We start from the raw sequence: 18710 nt of genomic DNA on the forward strand, positions 1-18710 counted from the left end.
AATTTGAGTAGGATCCAAAAAATATATCTAGACTTATTTGAATAACATTTTAGGACATCATAGGTGAAAAGAGAAGCATAGACGCTACAGGAGTGGGAGTAGAGGGGAGATATTATCTACAAAGGAAGAAGCGATTGACAATAAATAACAACAAATGTTTGAATCCCAGTGGAATTTGGATAAAAATCAAGGATGGTTAAAGTTTCTTGTCTTGTGGTGGAGGAAGGAATAGGTAATGGTTAACTTAATCTTTGGTAACAAAACATAAATTTAAATAGGTATGTTAACAATTTAAAGGTAATCCCTAAAAGCAAAGAAATAGACTATGGCTTTTAATTGGTAATGGGGAGAAAAACATGAAGAAAAAAATACTATCAATCCAACTGGAGGCAGGCAAATGGAAATAAAAGACAAGCCTGTTAAAGAGAAAAGAAATGAAGTGGCAGAATTAAGTTCAAATGTAGTAATTACAAAAATGCAAGTGGACTACAATCTTCTGTTAAAAGTCTCAGACTGGAATATAAAATCCAATTACAGTCATGCACTGCATAATAACATTTCAGTTAATGATTGACCAAATATACGTTGTTGGACACATAAGATTATAATACTGTATTTTACTTTACTTTTCTGTTTAGATACACAAATACCATTGTATTCCAATTGCCTACAGTATTTAGTACAGGAACATAGTGTATAGGTTTGTAGCCTAGGAGCAACAGGTTCTACCACATAGCCTAGGTATGTGTAAACATATCTACATTTATGATGTTTGTACAAGAACAAAATTGCCTAACCACTCATGTCTAAGAACATATCTCATTGATAAATGATGCATGACCATATATACAGTTTACAAGAGAACATCTACAATGTAACAAATACATAATAACTAATCTTGGCCCAAAAGTAGGAAGCTTGAGTTAAAAAGTCAATAAAACATCCAAACAGTGATTTAAAATACATCCCTCTCTCCTCAAAATAACTTGAACGCCCAAGAATTTTATGACTAAATTTTACCAAAATTTAAAGGAACAGACATACCCTTCTATAAAATTTGCCATAGAATATATCTAGAGTAGAATTTACAAAACTTATTTTATATGGGTATAACTAATGCCAGATAAGGCCAATTGAAAATTATAGGTCAATCTCACTTAAGGACATTGATAAGAAAACTAAAATAAAACATTGGAAAAATAGCAAAGCTATAAAAATAAGTGACAGCTTATACCAGCAATACAAGATGTTCAAATACTATTAAGGCTATCAGTGGAATTCACTACATTAGCAAATGAAAAGAAAACAGATATATACATTTGTCCTAATCAATGGCAAAAGGAGAGATACAATTTCAAAACCCATTAGTGATAAAATCTCATAGTGAACAGAAATAAAGATTCAGCAAAGATGATAATTCATGCTGACAAGAAGTATTGCCATTGAGGCTGGATCTGAGACATGATGAAGATGCCTCTGCTTCTCCTACTATTTAATATTGTACTGGAGGTCCTTGTAATACGATACAACAGGGAAAATAAATGAGAAGTATAAGGACTTGAACGGGAAAGGAGGCAAAATTTCATTATTTTCAAACCATTTACAGAAAATTCAAGAGGATAAACTTATACTATAAAACTAGTAAGAGTGTTCAGTCAGATTTCTTGAGATAGGATTAGTATAAAAATTAATATTGTACCCATACGTCAGTAGCAACCAATTAAATAGGTGAGAAGTAAGATCCTATTCAGTATAGCAACAATACAAACCTAGTAAAACTACACACTCAATCAAATATATACAACATCTTTAAGGAAAAAATACAAAACTTTGTTAAAAGACAAAAAAGATCTAAGTAAATGCAGATACAAGCTACATTATTCAGCTGGAACACTTTCTCCAAATGAATCTATGAATTTATTGTAATACCAAAAATCCCACTGAGATTTTTAATGGAACTGGCCAGATTCTGAAATCCTTATAGAATAGTAAATGGGCAGAAAAGACATGTTTGTAAAAGGAACTTACCAAACATTAAGACACATTATTAAGTGGCTATAGTAATTAGCATAGCATGCTGTTGGTGCAGGAAGAGACAGATAGATCAGGATCCGAATGGAGAACATGGAAACAAATGGAAAATTGTTCTGGGAGGAAAATGACATTAAAAATCAATGAAGAAATGATGAGCCATTCAATAAATCATGTTAGGAAAATGACTTTGACATTAAAAATAGACTGCTTTCTCACACTGTTGACAAAAAATAATTACAGATAAATTAAATGTTTTTTTTTTTAAAACCTTTAAAATATAAGAAATTATAGTATAATATCTTTTTTTTTTTTAAATTGAGATAGAGCCTCACTGTGTTGCCCAGGCTGGAGTACAGTGGTGCGATCTCGGCTCTCTGCAGCCTCCACCTCCTGGGTTCAAGTGATTCTTGTGCCTCAGCCTCCCAAGTAGCTAGGATTGCAGTTGTACACCACCACGCCTGGCTAATTGTATTTTTAGTAGAGACGAGGTTTTGCCATGTTGCCCAGGCTGGTCTTGAACTCCTGGCCTCAAGTGATCCACCTGCTTCAGTCTCCTAAAGTGCTGGAATTACAGGCGTGAGCCACCACACCTGGCTGTAGTATAATATCTTTATGACCATGATGAATGGGAGACTTTAAAAATACAAATCATGAAAAGCACAATATGTAAAAAGAAAACAATATATTTGACTATGTCAATGTAGAGACTTTTGCAAGTCAAAGGACACTACTATATACAAAATTTAAGGAAAAGCAACAGATGGAGAGAAACATTTTTACCATATGTGACAAATAATTAGTATCCAAAATGCATAAAGAGCCCCTATACTTCAATAAGAAGAGAAAAATATGGAACAGAAAAATGGGCAAAGATTGCCCAGGCAATTCAGAAAAGACACCCAAATATTTAATACCTTATGTGAAAAGAAGTTAATCCCGACTATTAAGCAGCAAAATGTCATTTCTTCATTCATTGGAATGACCAAACTTTTAAAGTCTGAAAATACTGAGAATAAGAGGAAACAGGTCCTCTGATGTACACTGCTGGTGAGCGTGTAAAACAATTGGAAAGGCTTTGGGCAGCAAAAGTTACAAGTGTAGAATACCTGAACCTTAATGACCTAGAAATTCTACCTTGAACTACATGCCTTACATGCTCACACTGGTGTACAAGGATGGAATAAATGCTCCTTTCAGGCCTATTTGTGCTAATAAAATATTGGAAACAAATGTCTGTTAAAAGAAGAATAGGCCAGGCATGGTGGCTCATGCTTGTAATCCCAGCACTTTGGGAGGCTGAGGGAGGCAGATCACTTGAGGCCAGGAGTTTGAGACCAGCCAACATGATGAAACCCCCCTCTCTACTAAAAATGTAAAAATTAGCCAGGTGTGGTGGCAGGTACCTGTAATCCCAGCTACTCGGGAGGCTGAGGCAGGAGCATCGCTTGAATCTGGGAGGTGGAGGTTGCAGTGAGCCAAGATCACACCACTGCATTCCAGCCTGGGTGACAGATAGAGACTCCATCTCAAAAAAAAAAAAAAAAAAAAAAAAAAAAAAAGAATAAATAAATTAAATGTGGTCTGTTTACAAAATGGCATAACAAACTGCAGTTAAAGGGAAAAGAAGTAGATATCTTTGTGCAATCAATGTGGTTAGATGCATACTAGCTCTTGGTAACGGTTGCTCTGTGGAAGGGAAGATGATGGATATAAATGGGGTTGGAGGCCCAAGGGAATTGTTTTTTAACCTGCATGTGTGTTTTTTTAAAACAAGGATATAATGCATATAATTTTGGCACAGTGAAAATACATATGCATAGGAAAAAAGAATGCAAAATTAAAACTAGATGGAATTTACAGACTGCTTTTCCTTACATTGTGTCATTTGAGCTCTACACTGCCTTGAAAAATAGGCACTAGTTGTTTTTATGTTCCAAATGATAAAATGGAATTTCAGGGTGCACATGACATGGCTAGGGATTTGTGGTTAAGAGAAGATTCCAAGCTTTCTCTTTTTTCCCTCTAGGGCTTATTCTCCTGAAGTTGAGTCAATTGTTGCCAGTAGTGGAGTTGGGGGGGGGGGGGGGGGGGTTCCTTTGTACTCTCAGCTGTTTTCCATGATGACCATTGGGTATGTGGGTAGGGCTGTGCTTACAGATGGGAATCAAGTTAAGAGACCCACGTAAGGACCAGATTTCCAACACCCTTTTCTCATCCACCCAGTTATAGCGAACAAAACAGTTGGTGACAAACAGTGGTTGATAAAAGGAACATGCCTGGTTTCCCTTTACACCTTATTTTGTCAGACTTCAAAAATGTCAGAATAAATGTGGTAATAATAACTAACATTGGTGAGAGTTGGCAGAGCATACTGGTAGTATTATTTTTAAGAAGCAAGTGCAAGTACTTAGAGGAAAGAGCAGGGAAACGAGAGAAGCTGAAGCTTATATTTGTAGATGGCAAAAGAAGCTTAGGAAAAGAGAAGCTAGAGTTTCAGGTTACCATGAGCAACTTTTTAAGTTATATATTTCTCACCTTTGAGCCTGATTTTCCTCAGTAGGAGGTGTAAGTTTCTATCAATAAAGAAAATAGTTCTAGAAAGATTCTGCACTTATCAAAGTGTATAGTATTGCAGGCAAAATTATAGCTATGAAAGAATTTTAAGAAATTTTATAATGCATTTAAAATAAAAATAATTTTGACTAATACGTTTTCTATAATTATACATTGTTTTAAAGAAGAACTTTGAACTTTTTTGAATTGAAAGAAAAAGAGCAGAATCTAGTGGATTTAGAGTGGTAAAATTTCAATGGACTGTATATATATATATCTATATATGTATCTACATATGTTATAGTCTCACTTCTTTGTAAATAAGGCATATATTTTCTCTCAAGGGGTTTCCACTATTAACCTATAAAAATTTTTGGACCCAAAAAAGCATTTTAGAGAAAAAGTAAATATTGCTATATGAGCTTCTTATTATAAGTGTCCTAATGAAAGATTTTTCATCCATAACATTTGGCAAGGAAAAGTGGCCAGAAAATCAGTTTGAAATGAAAGAATAATTTGCCAGCTCTGAGTTCTATTAAATATAATTTTATTTCAATCTAAATGGCCACTTATGACACATGGAAAAAATGGTATATAATCTGTATCATGAGCCAAGACTTGTCAATGAATAATACATGGCACCTTATAAATTTTAAAAATTATATTTAATAAAAATATAACAATTTATTTTACAGTGCAGATAATGTATTAGTATCCCACACAAAGTGATTAAAAATATGCCATCTCATGAATAAAGTAATGAAAAGTGAGAGAAAAATTGTAAGACATAACCTGGTATAATAATTTGTTCAACAACCTCAAAAACATTCAAATTTTTCATTTATTTGTTTAAATTATTCACAAACAAGGGATATTGAAGTATATAATGCATATGAAGTATCTGAGAGGGGAAGTTAGTTTTTGCTAACTCATCTGTTAAGATATATTAATTAATTCAATTAACTCTTGTTTTGAGTAGCAATTCTGTTCCTGGGGGGAAACTGGAGGGCAAAAGTGAACAAGATAGAGTCCCGTGAGGAGCTGAAAACCTAGCAGGGAAAAATTTTTATAGATACAAGTGATCATAATTCATTGTGATAAACACAAATCCTATGGATTCCCCATTTAAAAGCAAAATGAGCAAAAGTCAACTTTGAAGCATCCATTGTACTTCAAGTCCTACTCTCCTTAGATTGGCTTCCCAGACCCTTCTCTTAAATCTATCTCTTCTGAGGTTCTTCTCCAACACCCCACCCTCTCTCCCATGGCTCCTCCCTTTGCTCTGGAGGGAAACACTGTATCTGCCAAGGCTATTTGCTGTATAGGTCCAGGACTAGGATGAGGCAAGTGAAGTGCCCAAGACTCAACATTTTAAAAGTGCTTGCTCTAAGGTGCTAATGACTCTGGGCCAGTTGAACTGGCACAACCTGGGAGCATGTGCCTCTTTATTTATTTATTTATTTTTTTTAGAGACACGGTCTCACTCTGTCCCCTAGACTGGAGTGTGGTGGTGTGATCATAGTTCACTGCAGCCTCGAATTCCTGGGCTCAAGCAATCTTCCTGCCTTAGCTTCCCAAGTAGCTAGGACTATAGGTGTGCACCACCATAACTCTTTTTTTTTACATTTTCTTTCAACTTTTATTTTAAGTTCAGGGGTACATGTGTAGGATGTGCAGGTTTGTTACACAGATAAGTGTGTGCCATGGTGGTTTGCTGCATAGATCATCCCATCACCTAGGTATTAAGCCCAGTGTCCATTAACTATTATTCCTGATGCTCTCCTTCCTCCCACACTCCCTTCTGACAGGCCACAGTGTGTGTTGATCCCCACCGTGGGTCCATGTCTTTTCACCATTCAGCTCCCACTTATAAGTGAGAACATGCGATGTTTGGTTTTCTCTTCCTGCGTTAGTTTGCTGAGGATAATGGCTTCCAACTCCATCCATGTCCTTGCAAAGGACATGATTTCATTCCTTTTTATGGCTGCATAGTATTCAATGGTGTATATGTACCACATTTTCTTTATCCAGTCTATCATTGGTGGGCATTTAGGTTGGTTCCATGTCTTTGCTATTGTGAATAGTGCTGCAATGAACATATTTGTGCATGTATCTTTATAATAGAATGATTTATATTACTTTGGGTATATACCCAGTAATGGAATTGCTGGGTCAAATGGTATTTCTGCCTCTGGGTCTTTGAGGAATTGCCACACTGTCTTCCACAATGATTGAACTACTTTACGCTCCCACTAAGAGTGTAAAAGCTTTCCTTTTTCTCTCCAACGTTGCCAGCATCTGTTATTTTTTGACTTTTAATAATAGCCATTCTGACTGGCATGAGATGGTATCTCATTGTGGTTTAGATCTGCATTTCTCTAATGATTAGTGATGTTGAGCTTTTTTTTTTTTTTCATGTTTGTTGGCTGCATGTATGTTTTCTTTTGAGAAGTGTCTGTTCCTGTCCTTTGCTCACTTTTTAATGGGGTTGTTTGTTTTTTTCTTGTAAATTTAAGTTTCTTGTAGACTCTGGATATTAGACTTGTCAGATGGATAGATTACAAAGATTTTCTCTGATTCTGTAGGTTGTCTGTTCACTCTGATGATAATTTCTTTTGCTGTGCAGAAGCTATTTAGTTTAATTAGATTCTATTTGTCAATTTTTGCTTTTGTTGCAGTTGCTTTTGGTGTTTTCATCATGAAATCTTTGCCCATGTCTATGTCCTGAATGATACTGTCTAGATTTTCTTCTAGGGTGTTTACAGTTTGGGGTTTTACATTTAAGTCTTTAATTCATCTTGAGTTATTTTTTGTATATTGTGTAAGGAAGGGATCCAGTTTCAATTTTATGCATATGGCTAGCCGTTCTCACAGCACCATTTATTAAATAGGGAATCCTTTCCCCATTTCTTGTTTTTGTCAGGTTTGTCAAAGATCAGATTGTTGTAGGTGTGTGGTCTTATTTCTGAGTTCTCTATTCTGTTCCATTGGTCTATGTGTCTGTTTTCATGCCAGTACCATGCTGTTTTGGTTATTGTAGCCTTGTAATATAGTTTGAAGTTGGGTAGCATGATGCCTCCAGCTTTGTTCTTTTTGCTTAGGATTGTCTTGGCTATTCAGGCTCTTTTTGGCTCCATATAAATTTTAAATTTTTTTTTTCTAATTCTGTGAAGAATGTCAATGGTAGTTTAATGGGAATAGTATTGAATCTATCAATTACTTTGGGCAGTATGGTGATTTTCACAATATTGATTCTTCCTCTCCATGAGCATGGAATGTTTCTCCATTTGTTTGTGTCCTCTCTGATTTCTTTGAGCAGTGGTTTGTAGTTCTACATGAAGAGGTCCTTCACTTCCCTAGTTAGCTGTATCCCTAGGTACTTTATTTTCTTTGTTGCAATTGTGCATGGGAGTTCATTCATGATTTGGCTCTCTGCTTGTCTGTTGTTGGTATATAGGAATGCTAGTGATTTTTGCACATTGATTTTGTATTCTGAGACTTTGCTGAAGTTGCTTATCAGCTTAAGAAGCTTTTGGGCTGAGATGATGGGGTTTTCTAGATATAGTATCACGTCTTCTGCAAACAAAGATAATTTGACTTCCTCTCTTCCTATTTGAGTACCTTTGTTTCTTTATCTTGCCTGATTGCCCTGGCCAGAACTTCCAATACTATGCTGAATAGTATTGAGTTGAATAGTATTGAATAGTTGTGTGAGAGGGTATCCTTGTCTTGTGCTGGTTTTCAAGGGAAATGCTTCCAGCTTTTGCCCATTCAGTATGATATTGGCTGTGAGTTTGTTATATATGGCTCTTGTTATTTTGAGGTGTGTTCCTTCAATACCTAGTTTATTGAGAGTTTTTAACATGAAGGGATGCTGAATTTTATTGATGGTCTTGTCTGTATCTATTGGGATAATCATGTGGTTTTTGTCTTTGGTTCTGTTTATGTGATGAATTACATTTATTGGTTGGTATATGTTGAACCAACCTTGCATCCCAGAGATGAAGCCAATTTGATCACTGTGGGTAAGATTTTTGATGTGCTGCTGGATTCGGTCTGCCAGTATTTTGCATCAATGCTCATCAAGGATATTGGCCTAAAGCTTTCTTTTTTTGTTATATCTCTGCCAGATTTTAGTATCAGGATGATGCTGACTTCATAGAATGAGTTAGGGAGGAGTCTCTTCTTTTCAATTTTTTTGTAATAGTTTCAGTAGAAATGGTACCAGCTCTTCTTAGTACTTCTGGTAGAACTCAGTTGTGAATTTGTCTGGTCCTGGGCTTTTCTTGGTTATAGGCTATTTATTACTGCCTCAATTTCAGAGCTCATTATTGGTCTGTTCAGGGAGTCAGTTTCTTCCTGATTCAGTCTTGGGAGGGTGTATGTGTCCAGGAATTTATCCATTTATTCTAGATTTTCTAGTTTGTGTGTATAGAAGTGTTTATAGTATTCTCTGATGGTTGTTTGTATACCTGTGGGGTCAGTGGTGATATCCTCTTTATCATTTCTGATTGTGTTTATTTGATTCTTCTCTCTCCTTTATTACTCTAGCTTGCAGTCTTTCTTTTTAATTAAATTTTTCAAAAAACCAGCTCCTGGATTCGTTCATTTTTTTAAAAGAGTTTTTTCATGTCTCTATCGCCTTCAGTTCCACTCTGGTCTTGGTTATTTCTTGTCTTCTGCTAGTTGTGTTTGCTCTTAGTTCTCTAGTTCTTTTAGTTGTGATGCTAGGGTGTCAATTTGAGATCTTTTTAGCTTTTTGATGTGGGCATTTAGTGTTACAAATTTCTCTCTTAACACTGCTTTAGCTGCATCCCAGAGATTCTGGTATATTGTCTCTTTGTTCTCATTAGTTTGAAAGAATTTCTTGATGTCCACCTTAATTTAATTATTTTCCCAAGAGTCATTCAAACCAGGTTGTTCAATTTCCATGTAGCTGTGTGGTTTTGAGTGAATTTCTTAATCTTGAGCTCTAATTTGATTGCACTGTGGTCTGAGAGACTGTATGTTATGATTTCAGTTCTTTTGCATTTGTTAAGGAGTGTTTTACTTTCAATTACGTGATCAATTTTAGAGTAAGTTCCATGTGGTCATGAGAAGAATGCATATTCTGTTGTTTTGGGGTGGAGAGTTCTGTAGATATCTATCAGGTCCACCTGATCCAGAGCTGAGTTCAGGTCCTGAACGTCTGTTAATTTTCTGTCTTGATGATCTGTCTAATATTGTCAGTGGGGTATTAAAGTGTCCCACTATTATCATGTGGGAATCTAAGTCTCTGTAGGTTTCTTTTTTTTTTTTTTTTTTGAGGTAGAGTTTTAAGCTCTTGTCACCCAGGCTGGAGTACAGTGGCACGATCTTGGCTCACTACAACCACTGCTTCCTGGGTTCAAGTGATTCTCCTGCCTCAGCCTCCTGAGTAGCTGGGCCTATAGGCGCCCGCCACCATGCCCAGCTAATTTTTGTATTTTTAGTAGAGATGGGGTTTCACCATGTTGGCCAGGATGGTCTCAATCTCCTGACCTCGTGATCCACCCACCTTGGCCTCCCAAAGTGCTGGAATTACAGGCATGAGCCACCATGCCCGGCCTGTCTCTGTAGGTTTCTAAGAACTTGCTTTATGAATCTGACTGCTCCTGTATTGAATGTATATATATTTAGGATAGTTAGCTCTTCTTGTTGAATTGAACCCGTTACTATTGTGTAATGCCCTTTGTCTTTTTTGATCCTTGTTGGTTTTAAGTCTGTTTTCTCAGAAACTAGGATTGCAACTCCTGCTTTTTTCTGTTTTCTATTTGCTTGGTAAATTTTCATCCATCCCTTTATTTTGAGCCTGTGTGTGTCTTTGCACATGAAATGGGACTTTTGAAGACAGCATGTCAATGGGTCTTGGCTCATTATCCAGCTTGCCATTCTGTGTCCTTTAATTGGGGTGGTTAGCCCATTTACATTTAAGGTTAGTATTGTTATGTGTGAATTTGATCCTGTCATCATGATGCTAGCTAGTTATTTTGCAGACTTGTTTATGTGGTTGCTTCATAGTGTCACTGGTCTGTGTACTTCAGTGTGCTTTTTTAGTGGCTTGTAAGTTTTTCCTTTCCATATTTAGTGCTTCTTTCAGGAGCTCTTGCAAAGCAGGCCTGGTAGTGACAAATTCCCTCCATTTGCTTGTCTGAAAAGGATCTTATTTCTCCTTCACTTATGAAGCTTAGTTTGGCCAGATATGAAATTCTGAGTTGGAAATTATTTTCTTTAGGAATATTGAATATTGGCCCCCAATCTCTTTTGGATTGTAGGGTTTCTGCTGAGAGGCCCACTGTAAGTCTGATGTGTTTCCTTTGTAGATGACCTGGCCTTTCTCTCTGGCTGCCCTTAATATTTTTTCATTCATTTCAGCCTTGGAAAATCTGATGATAATGTGTCTTGGAGTTGACCGTCTCATGGAGTATCTTACTGGGGTTCTCTGCAGTTCCTGAATTTGAATGTTGGCCTGTCTTGCTAGGTTGGGGAAGTTCTTCTGGATGATATCCTGAGGTATGTTTTACAACCTGGTTCCATTCTCCCCATCTCTTTCAGGTGCCCCAATCAGTTGTAGGTTCAGTCTCTTTATATAATCCCATATTTCTCAGAGGTTTTGTTCATTTTCATTCTTTTTTCTCTATTCTTGTCTGCTTGTCTTATTTCATAAAGATAGTCTTCAAATGCTGAGACTTTTCCTCCACTTGGTATATTCTACTATTAATACTTGAGATTGCATTGTGAAGTTCTCATGTTTTTCAGCTCATCAGGTCAGTTATGTTCCTTTCTAAACTGGCTATCAGTTTCTGTATTGTTTCATCATGATTCTTAGCTTCTTGGCATTGGATTACAACATACTCCATTAGCTCAGGGAAGTTTGTTGTTACCCACCTTTGGAAGCCTACTTCTTCAGTTCAGCCATCTCAGCCTCAGCCCAGTTCTGTGCCCTTGCTGGAGAGGTGTTGCAGTCATTTGGAGATGAGGCACTCTGGCTTTTTGAGTTTTCAGCGTTTTTGCATTGATTCTTTTTCATCTTTGTGGGCTTATCTACCTTTGATCTTTGAGGTTTCTGACCTTTGAATGGGGTTTTTGTGGGCTCTCTTTTGTTGATGTTTTTGTTTTCTGTTTGTCTTTTACCAGGCCACTCTTCCATAGGACTGCTGCAGTTTGCTGGGGGTCTGCTCCAGACCTAGTTGCCTTTGTTTTTCCCATACCTGGAGGTATCACCAGTGAAGGCTGTGAAACAGCAAAGATGGCAGCTTGCTTCTTCCTCTGGAAGCTCTGTCCCAGGGGGTGCTGACTTGTTGCCAGCCTGAACTGTGCCTGCAGGAGGTGCCTGGAGACCCGTGTTGGATGGTTTCATCCAGTCAGGAGGAACGAGATCAGGGCCTGCTTAAAGAAGCAGTCTGGCTGCTTTGTGGTAGCACAGCTGTGCTGTGTTGTGGGGAATCTTTCCTCATCTGGACCATCTGGACTCTCTAGAGCCGGCAGGCTGGAACACCTGAGTTGACCAAACTGCAGAGTTGGCAGCTGCTCCTCCCCCTGGGAACTCAGTCCTTTTACCAGGCTGACTCTAGCCTGTCACCGCTGGCTGGCTGGAATTCCAAGCCAGTGGGTCTTAACTTATGAGGTGCTGTGGAAATGGGGCCCACAGACACTTCTTGGCTCCCTGGATTCAACCCCCACTCCAAGGGATATGTAGGGATGAATCTTCTGCCTTGTCAGGAATCCCAGGGCAGGATTATGCGAAACTCCTGGGCCTCTGTGTGTGCCTGAGCAGCTGCTCTGCCAGGACACCACACAGCTCTTGTATTGGACCCAAAGCCCTGGTGGAGTGGGCTTATGAGGGGATCTTCTGATCTGCTGATTGCAAAGATCCATGGGAGAAGTGTGGTTTCCTGGGTGGGATTGCACAATCACTCACTGCTTCCCTTGGCTGGGGGTGGGGGTTCCTTGGGCTCCGTGCCACTGCTGGGTGGGCTGTCACCCCACCTGCTTTTCTTCATTCTCTGTGCCACCATGACTCTTTAAGCTTTGAATACTGGCTGCCACGCTTGCCTCACTCTAGTCCTGGCTCTGTATTACACAGACATCCTTGAAAAAGAGTTTAGGACTAAAGCTGTCAATGCCTTTGCTCAGAATGTGAAACACTCATAAAGAATTGTTTCCCAACCATCGGCAAACCTCTAGTTATAAATACATGATGTTTAAATGCCTCTTACCTCTGCACCTATGAACAAGGCCTCTGATGTTAATACTTTGGGAATTACAGAAAATCCTTAGAGTTTTCAAATATATTTTAGGTTTCCATATGACCCAGCCATTTCACTCCTAGATATTTATCCAAGATAAGTGAAAGGATATGTCCCTATAAAGACATGTATGTGAATGTGCATGCCACTTTATTTTAAAAAATATTTTGGTTTTAATTGACACATAGTAATTGTACATATTTATGGGGTACGGTGTGATGTTTTGACAAATATATACATTGAGTAATGATCAAATCACTATAATTAGCATTTCCATCACCTCAAACACTTGTCATTTGTTTGTGGTGAGAACATTCAAAATCCTCTCTACTGGCTATTTGGAAGTATACAGTACATTATTGTTGAATATAGTAACCCTACTGTGCAATAGAACTCCAGAACTTATTTCTCTTATTGAACTGTAACTTTGTACCCATTGATCAATCTCTTCCCCATTCCCTCTCTACCACCTCCCTTGCTCAACCTCTGGTAGCCACTATTCTGCTGTCTACTTCTATGAGATTAACTCTTTGAGATTCCATATATGAGGGAGATCATGTAGTATTTGTTTTTCTGTGCTTAGCTTACTTCACTTATAATAATGTCCTTCAAGTTCATTCATGTTGTCACAAATGACAGAATTTCTTTCTTTTTTTATAGCTGAGTAGTATACCATTGTTTATATCTATAGACACTTAGGTTGATGCCATATATTGACTATTGTGAATTGTGCTTCTGTCTAACTAAAACTTGTACCCTTTGACCAGGGTCTCCCCTTTTTCTGTGTACCCCCTCATTCCTAGTGCCTGGTAACCATTACCCTCTAATTTCTACTTCTGTGAAGTTTGATTTTTTTAGATTCCACATATAAGTAAGATCATATGGTATTTGTTTCTTTGTGCCTGTCTTATTTCACTTAGCGTAATGTCCTGTAGGTTCATTCATGTTGTTACAAATGACAATTTCCTGCTTTTGTAAGGCTGGAAAGTAAGTGTTCCATTGTGTGTGTGTGTGTATATATATATACACTACCTTTTAAAAATCCATTGTTCATTGATGAGCACTTTTGTTTCTGTGTCTTCATTATTGTGAATAATACTGCAATCAACATAAAAGAGCAGACATCTCTTTAACATACTAATTTCAATTCCTTTGGATACATATCCAGAAGCAGGATTGCTGGATTGTATGATAATTTTATTTTTAGTTTTTTGAGGAACCACTATACTGTTTCCCAAAATGTACTAATTTACAATATTACCAACGGTCTCCAAGGGTTCCCTTTTCTCCACATTCTTGCCAATACTTGTTATCTTTCATCTTTTTGATAATAGCAAATCTAACAATTGTGAGGTGATTTCACTTGTGATTTTATTTTACATTTCTCTGATGATTAAATATGTTGAGCATTTTTTCATGTATTTCTTGGCTATTTGTATGCCTTCCTTTGAGAAATGTCTATTCAGATCCTTTGCCCATTTTTTAATAGAGCTATTTTGTTTTCTTGTTACTGAGTAGTTTGAGTTTCTTGTATATTTTGGATATTAAACCCCCTTATCTGAGATATGATTTGCAAATATTTTCCCTGAATCTGTACATTGTCCCTTTGCTTTGTTTTATTTGTTGTTCAGAAACTTTTCAGTTTGATATAATCCCATTTGTCTATTTTTGCTTTAGTTGCCTGTGCCTTCGGGGTCATATCCAAGAAATGATTGCCCAGACCATTGTTATGGAACTTTTCCTCTATGTTTTCTTCTAGTAGTTTTACAGTGTCAGGTCTTATATTTAAGTCTTTAATTCATTTAGAGTTGATTCTCATTGAAGGGGTGAGATAAAACTCCATTTTTGTTCTTCCTCATGTGAATATGCAATTTTCCTAACACCATTTATTGAGGACACTCTCCTTTCCCCATTGTGTGTTCTTGGAACCTTTGTTGAAAATCAGTTGACCATAAATGTGTAGGTTTATGTCTGGACTTTTTTGTCTTATTCCACTGGTCAATATGTCTATTTTTATGCCAGTATTATGCTCTTCTGATTATTATGTCTTTGTAATATATTTTGCCATCCAGCAGTGTAATGCCTCAAACTTTGTTCTTTTTGCTCAAGATAGTTTGGCTATTTGGGGTCTTTTGTGGTTTCATGTAAATTGGAATTTTTTCTATTTCTGTGAAGAATGACATTGAAATTTTGGTAGGAATTGCATTGAATCTATACAATGCTTTGTATAATATAGACATTTTACAATATTAATTCTTTCAATCCATGAACATAGACTGTCTTTCCATTTATTTGTGTCATCTTCAATTTTTTTCATCACATAGCAACGTTATTCATAATAGCCCCAATAGTTGATAGATGTGTTGTTTTTTACCAACACATCCATCAACAGGTGAATGAATAAGAAAAAAATTATGGTATATCCATACAATAGAATATTATTCAGCAATAAAAAGGAATGAACTATTGATGTGTTCATGACTAAGCTGCCAGAAAGGAGCCAAAAATACTGTATCTTTCCATCCATACATCCATCTATCTACTATATGATTCCATTTATATAAAAAAGCTAGGAAATGCAAACTAGTCTATAGTGATAGGAAGCAGATCAGTGGATTACAAAGGGACTTGGGGAAATTTTTAGAGGTGATGGAAATGTTCATTCTCTTTATTGTGTTGATGCTTTCATAAGTGTATACAAATGTCCAAATTTATAAAATCATATTCTTTAAATGTGTGCAGGCTATTGTATATCAAGCATACCTCAATCAAGCTGGGTTTCAAAACTGATTCCTTAAGTTCGGAACTGGAGGAAAAGATGCTTGACATGCCCCTGGGTTCAGAGGAGAGTTAGCTTACCTACTACCTGATGACGTCTTCAACATTGTGAGCTTTTCTAACTTGTATTTGGAATGAACTTCTACAGAGTTGAAAGATTAGTTTATATGAACAAAGAAAGCAGCAATACGGGACCCATAAAGGGCTCTTAGTGATTCATAGCTGGTGTGAATGAGCATGGTCAGATTGGTTTTCTCCTTATGTGTAATTTAGATCACTGCCTGAAAAAACAAGGCCCTGTGATAAGGGTAGGAGTATAGATCACTTTGGCAACATGGAGCATTCCGGGCAGAGAGGAAGTCTGAGTTGGAGCTTAGCGTAGAAAAGAGATGCTGTTATTCTAGAAAGTAATAGAGAGGAAGATGGAGATGTGTTAAGGACAGCTTATCAAAATAAATGCTACATGACCAATATTATAGGTACCAGATAAATATTTGTTATATGAATGAACAAGTGGATGAATATTGCATGAGGGCTTATCTAGGGCAAAGGAAAGATGAGGGGATGCTTTTCTCTTTACATGTCTAGGAAAGTAGATTGGTTGGATTTTCTATAGGACATATATTCTAACTTCCAGACAACTGACTACTTGAAAATTACTTGGATGCCAGCCTATTTATAAACTAGAAACTATGTCCTATTTATAATAATCAATACATTTTTATTGCATTGTGCTATATTCCAAGACTGGTACCACTCAGAGCTATGGGGAGCCATCCATAAGGAATGTTCACTCTTGTTAAGGGTTATGAGACAGTCACCCAATCAATGTTGAGAACACAAAAGCTAAGCTAGGTTCTTGTTGAATCGACTCTCAACTGGGTTTCAGAAAAGGAAAGAGTTCACTGTGAGTTTAACTGCATGAAGGAAGTTGTATATGAGCTGGCTGTTGAAGAATGGATTGTATTTGGATTAGCAAATGGGAAGAGAGAGGGCATTCCAAGAGCAAAGACATGAAGAGAGCAGTCTGGCCTGAGTTGAGGGTGCATGTTTGCAAAGGGTGGATAGGCAGATGGGATCCAAGTTAATAAGACCATGGAAAGCCATGCAGAAGAGTTTAGATTTTATCTAATAGACAATTGAGAGTCTATATAGGATGCATTTTATCTTCAAGTAACCCAAAAGTGACTTTAACAAATAAGGCTTTATTTTACTCACATGGTAAGATGTCTGGTAATGCCACCAGTGAACCAGTCCTGAGGATGTTGGCTTGTCATATTATAGTCATAAAATGGTATCACTTCTACATTCATATTGGAAAGAAGGGGAAATGGTGTTGCCAGCCAGCTCTATTCTCACACCTGACACTTCCTAAAGGGAACAAAAATTTTTCCAAAAGCCTCTGTCAGACTTCTGACTTTGTTTCATTGGACAGAACTGGGCCATATGCTTATCCCTATAGGCAAAGGAGGATGGGAAAGGAAGTATTGGGCTTTCCAGCCTCTCTAATTGAGGTGTCAAGGGAGAAGGGGGTTAGTGATCACTGTTGGCTTGTTTAATAAACATGTGCTACAGAGCCATTGCAGTGTGGCTTTTGAGCAGGAATATGGCATGTTGAAAGCATATGTCCTACCGCAAATTATTATTTTTAATCTTAACTAGAGAAAAGGAGAGTTGGGAATGACATAAATGATTATTCAGCAAATCTTCACTTCCTTCTCTCTGCCACTGTGGGCATATATTTCTCCACCTCATTGATGTTGGGCTTGGCCACATGATTTTCTTGGAGCAATGGAACATGGATAGAAATGACAGTGCACCAATTCTGAACCTAGGCCTTAAGAACCCTCTCACATTTCTGGTTCTCTTTATTGCACTTTTGCCATTGTCTTGAAAACAACATGCCTCCCTGGTAGCCCACTGATCCCAGAATAAGAAATATGTGGATCAGAGTCACCCTAGCTGACCCACACACTTGCAACATGAAGCAGAACAACCCTAGCTGATCAGTAGACTCACAAGAATGAAGTTAAATGGTTACTGTTCTGTTCTACTGAGATTTTGTGGTCTCTTGTTACAGAGCAGTAATGAGGGATACAAGGGTACTCACAGTAAAGTAATTACACTAAGGCATTCTGTTGTTATTAAAAACTCAAAATAATACTAATGTAAGGCATTTGTGCTGTGCTTGCACATAAATGGCAGCAATTGATATAGTTTTTCCTGGGAGGAAAGTAGAACAAATATCTTTATCTACATTTTAGAGACTAGAAAAATTATTTGGCCAGTATTTTGGAGACCACTGCTCTTTTTGGCTTAAAGCCCATTATTTTTTCCCATATACCAATTACTCTGGTAACAGGGCTACAAAAGTGTCCGTTTCAGCTCATAATGTATTTTCAGGTCCTAGCACTGTACCTGGAACATTGTAGGCATTTAATTAACATATTGAATGGATTAATGAATGAATGAATGATTAAGTACTCAAGAAATCTATTTGTAGTTAGAGGGTAGAAGCTTTCCTAATTTTTTCAGGTATAAAATGAGCAAGCACTTCCCTTTGTCGTATCTTTCCCAGTTTCACTCTGCAAATCAAAATCCATTTCCTGAGGAAGAAATCTCAGTAAGCTGGTTCCCATCCATGCTGCTGTAGTTTGGATACATTTGTCCCACAAACCTCATGTTGAAATTTGATCCCTGATGTTGGAGGTGGGGCCTAATGGGAAGTGTTTGAGTCATGGGGGTGGATCCCTCATGAATGGCTTAATGCCATCCTCATGGTAATGAATGAGTTCATGATCTATTAGTTCCCACAAGAACTGGTTGTTTAAATCAGTTTGGCACCTCCCTCCCTTTGTCTTGCTGCTTTCTCACCATGTGATTCCTGCATACACGGGCTCCCCTTCACCTTCTGCCATGAGTGGAAGCAGCCTGAAGCCCTCCACAGAACCAGACTCTGGTGCCATGCTTCTTATTTAGCCTGCAGAACTCTAAGCGAAATAAACCTCTTTTTTGTAATAAATTACCCAGCCTCAGGTATTCTTTTATAGCAACACAAACAGAGTAAGACACATGCCC

The sequence above is a fragment of the Macaca nemestrina genome, chromosome X (genome assembly GCF_043159975.1).
Source record: "Macaca nemestrina isolate mMacNem1 chromosome X, mMacNem.hap1, whole genome shotgun sequence".
Classification (NCBI taxonomy): domain Eukaryota; kingdom Metazoa; phylum Chordata; class Mammalia; order Primates; family Cercopithecidae; genus Macaca; species Macaca nemestrina.